The 4871-nt window shown below is 43.8% G+C and overlaps 1 pseudogene; it reads right to left on the minus strand.

The window, feature by feature from the left end:
- Window positions 1-2433: 2433 nt before the first annotated feature.
- LOC102848639 overlaps window positions 2434-4871 on the minus strand; it is a 15375-nt pseudogene continuing 12937 nt past the window's right edge.

The following is a 4871-nucleotide window of genomic DNA, read 5'->3' on the forward strand; positions in this document are numbered from 1 at the left end:
ATTCAGAGAACTGTCACCAATCCTACATAAACGATTCCAGAAAATAGAAAAAGATGCAGTTCTCCCAGACTCATTCTATGAAGCAAAGATATCCTTGATACCAAAACTAGGAAAGGACAATACTAAACTAGAATACTATAGGCCAATATATTTTTTTTTAACTCTGCAGAATGGTATTTTATTTACTAGACAGCATGGACATCATACATATCCATTATCAGTGCCTTCAAAAAAAAAACAAAACAAGAAACCAAAATAAAAAAAACACAACACCAACCCAAACCAAACAAAATCCTTTAAAAGTTAGCAGCAGTTTCTGTAAGTACAAAAATACACATTTATTACATAACATATGGTAGTAAAATTTGTCAAGATATACAAACTCAAAGCCTTTTAGATAAAGCATCAATCTAATATATTATAGGTTGATGGAGTATAATAAAATGACGTGTAGTTTGTCTTCAAATTATACAATATTTTACAGCAATATTAAACTATTTACATTTCAATATTACAGGAGCATCTAAGGGAACATGGATAGTAGGAATGGTTATCAAAGAACCTCGGAATCTATTTTCTTCTATGCTTCAAATTGAGTGGAAAGATGGGAACTACTATATTTTGGGAAGTAAAGGAATAATTTCTCCCAAAAAGACACTCTAAGCCATGAGAGCTTCATTCACATCTTGCGGTTCTGACAGTAGTATGCCCGAAGGGTGAGGGGGGTCCCTGTGAACTTCGTACATTATACCACAAAAAAAACAAAAAAAGATATGGCTTCTCAGTCTTAACGTACAAGTGCTTAGTTTTAAGGTGCAATTGACCCCACATCTGTGACTGATGGCCGGTGTCAGGGCTGAGCTCTTTGGACACAAAGTTCTCAAAGGTAACTGTAGTGCTTACAGCTAATTGGGCTGGGTCCCTGTTCGCCCTAAGAGAGGTAGGTAGCACCTATAGCTAATACTGAAAAAGATTTCTTCATCTTTGAAAAACACTTCTTCTTCTGTAATTGAAAAACCAAACCGTTAGGACATCAGGGCAAGAACATTTGAAATGACTGTGAGAGTGACAAGAAATGAATTTAGAATAAGCTAGTTCCTGGGCATAATACTCATCTGATAAGAGTCTGGGGGTAAACTGGAGACCAGATAAATGGGCTCCATGCACCTTTTTACAGGTAAACAGTTCTAATGAAGGAAGTTGCAGAGCCCTTCCTGGTGCCATCTTTTCATGCTGCTTGACAAGCTCAGAACTCACCTCTACTGAAGACATGGTGAACAGCCTTTTAATGCAAAAGAAAGAAGTGCCCACAGTTACATAAGAAACCAATTGGGTGCAAACCATCAATAACCATGGACTGTCTGGGGCAAAGCCATGGAAACACTTCTGGAGGCAAGAGAAGCCAAAGCTAATTGTCTTAGGAGTCTGGCCGGTCACTCCAAGGGGAAGACCAGTCAGTGATGGCTTATAAGCCACTCATCTCTAAATGGCACTCTCAACTGACAAACTAGAGGAATTAGAAGTGGTTGATTTAGAAATAATTTTTCTATGCTGATCATAACTTAAGAGGCAGAGCTACAGAGAGATACATCTTAGCAAAAAGGAGCCCTAACTGGATCACACATTGGTAACAGACTTAGATCACCTTTAAATAACAAAGGTATCTTTCTGGAGAACCTTCCCAGCACAAGTGCCTCTTACTAGGCTACTGATGTGAAAACCAGCTTGCTCCACAGCTCTGCTTTTTGGCACCTTTCAGGGAAATGCAACACTCTAACTAAACAACTTAACTAGTAAAAAAAAAAATTATCATGGTGGCATGATTCTTGGATTACTCCACTTGCATCTAGCCTAGATACACCAATGGGGTGGTTCCTACGATGATCCCAGGAAGACTGTACAATGCCGCAGAAATCACCTCAGGCTTGGGTACAGGAAGAGGTTACATGATTTCCTTCCTCAGTGGACAAGCTTTTCTTTGTAGTGACTTCGTGGCATTTTTCTAGCCCCCTCCACAGACTAGATGGATGATTTTTCTGCACCCTTCCCCTCTTCTTTGTCCCTTTAAATTATGATTATCTTGGTTTTCTCTGGTAACTAGTCTCACTGCGTGTTCACATAATGCTCCTTTCCTCAACAGCAGACTGCTTTCTTTAGTCCTCTGTTGGGTCTTGAAAATGATACAACAGGACCTATCTCATGCTGTAACAAGGAAAAGCCTTCCAAACACTCAGGTGACCACATTTTTGAGAATCAAATTTTGGCAAGTCGTCTCACATGACGAGAATCGTCCTGTTGCCCTAAGTATTAGCAATGACTGTCCTTATGCTACCTAGCTTAGGTATCTTGTACAAAGGGATCATGGTCACTATTGTCTGTATGTTATAATTAGCCCAGCTCCTGTTCCTGGAGACGTCGGGGTCTCACTGAGACTCAAATGGCTTTGGTTAGATGACTGTCGGCATCATCTTGACCTGCTGCAGGCCCCAAGTCTGGGCTGGATGGGTCATCCACAGTCAGTGAGCTGGAGGAGTACTTTTCGCCAGGGAGATCACCAGCAGAGCACGGGCCACCATGCTCGACCTCCTTGTGTGACTTCTTGCACAATGAGAGTCTGTCTTCTATGGGGCTGAGTGGGGAGCTGCAGTATTTTTTGGGGTCCTGGTGGGGGTAAATACTACACCACTGAGCTGTCTGTCCAGCTCCAAGACCTTCACTTGCCCTCAAGGGCATGTCTTTCAGTCTCTCTTGCAGGGAGGTGGCTTCTGGAAAACTGGAAGCATATGGAGGTGGCTCTAGAGGTCCTTTCAGGGAAGTGACTTTCTTTTCCTCTGGGTGAGATGCTTTGGCCTTCTTTTTGAGGGACCAGTTTTTCAAACTGGACACACCATTTCTCAACCATGTGCTGGGGTGAAGCGTTACAGAATGCATTTGTGAGTGCCACTCCAGAGGGTCCTTTTTTGGGCACGCCAGATGGCGGCTGGTCTGCCCTGATGAAGAACCGGGCACCAGAGAAACAAAGCCGGAACTACTACAGTCAGAAGGAAGCTCCTCTGCTTTCCTCTGAGCCTGGAAAGTGCAATCTATCAGTGAGGAGGTTTCAGTGGGCGTAAACACGGAGTGCTCAGAAATCTTAGAGAAAGCACTGTCCTGGGAGCTCACTGAGGAACCGGAGGGGGATGTACCTGGGGAGGACAGGCTGGAATAACTAGTCCTTGGGCAAATGTTTAATTTAGGGGGTAAGAACTTCTCAGTGTTCTGGCTGGTGGCACTACTCTTACCTACCTCGATGCCCATGACCAAACTCTGATTAATAAGTTTTTGTCCTTCCATTTGTAAAGACTTGTGCCGTTGAAGATAATCTTCCTCTACGTGGAAGGGACTGGCTTCACAGCTGGATTTATGATGTTTCTTTGAGTGAATTCCCCTGAGATAGGTCAGTTTGCAGTGCTGGTCATCAATGCTGGGCTCCGAGGAGTGCCGGTGTATTCTTTAACTCTTGAGGGTGTCTCCTGTGTGTGACGGGGAGAACCGAGGCGCTTCTGCATTCCTGGGCTGGCCCCTGCAGTGGTCCTGTGAAGACATGCCACTACAAGATGCCACAGAAATAGCCACGGGCTTGGACCTATGAAAGAGTCTCATATGCGTTCCTTCAGTGCTGGACACGCTTTTCTTCTTAACATTTTGATTAGAGGCATTCTTCTTGTTGGTACCAGTGCCTGTGACCAGACTCTGCTTCAAACATGCCTTACCCTCTTATTGGAGGGCCTGGCTGTGCTTCATGTAGTCTTCATCCTCCTGAGAGAGAACGGCATCACAGCTGGACTTGCGCAACTTTTTCTGGTAAAATTCCCTGAGATAGGACAGCTTGAAGTCGAGATAGTCGATGCTGGGCTCTGAGCAGCGCCGGTGCCACAGCCCGCTCTTGGGGGCATCTGCGGCCACCGTGGACAGGTAGGTGGGTGCGCACATGCTGGTGGGAGCCCGGGCGGGATCCCGCAGCGGGACCTTTGGGTACGCCATTGACATGCTTACTGGCTTAGATTCAAGAGGCCATTTCATTGGAATGTCTTTATCTTTTAGAACGGTCTAAGTCAAAGTCACTCAGGGTTAAAAGGCCATCCACCTCAGGCTGGTCAAGGTCATAGTCACTGAGGGTTAAGACAGAGTCCATGCTTCTGCTTCCCTGGCCAAGCTTCTTGACCAAGTCGCTACATGGAGCATCGACGTCTTCATTGAGCTCATTTTCCAAGCTGTCATAGGAGGAGTCATTCACTTGGAAACAGGAAATATCTGATGCATTTTCTCTAAGATCACATCTCACTGAAATCTCCCCCAAGAGGGAAGTGATTTCTTCACCAAATATTCTACAGCAATTTTCAATCAGAAATTGTATAAGCTGTGAAACCTTTTTTGTAAATTCATTTTCTAGTTCTGGGCTGGCAGAAGCAGGAGGCCAAAGAATGCTTAGAGCGATACATATTGCTAAATTAAATGCAGTCATCTGATTGGAGGGCGAGTGTTGCTCAATGTTGTGTAATACTCCAAAAAGGTATCTCAGGAGAACGAGATTGGCTCTTGGAAGCTGGTCTAACAGCCTTTGAATTGTATTTATTTTCTCTTCATCGTTGCCTTGATCCATTACACAGACCCAATGATCATAGAGATCTGATGAAAAAATGCTTCCTGGGATATTTTGTAGAAAATCCTTTAAGACAGATGCTATCATAAAAATCGATTCACAGTCTAGGTGCACTTCAATTCCAGAATTCAATTTTTCTTTTAATTCTCTGCAGGATTTTACATTTGCCGACTGTCTGAAGATGCCTTTGGTGAGGGGTCCTTTTTGATTAAGAAAGAAAAGCATATCC

Source organism: Elephantulus edwardii, unplaced genomic scaffold, assembly GCF_000299155.1.
Source record: "Elephantulus edwardii isolate Elephantulus edwardi_28Jun2011 unplaced genomic scaffold, EleEdw1.0 scaffold00044, whole genome shotgun sequence".
NCBI classification, from domain to species: domain Eukaryota; kingdom Metazoa; phylum Chordata; class Mammalia; order Macroscelidea; family Macroscelididae; genus Elephantulus; species Elephantulus edwardii.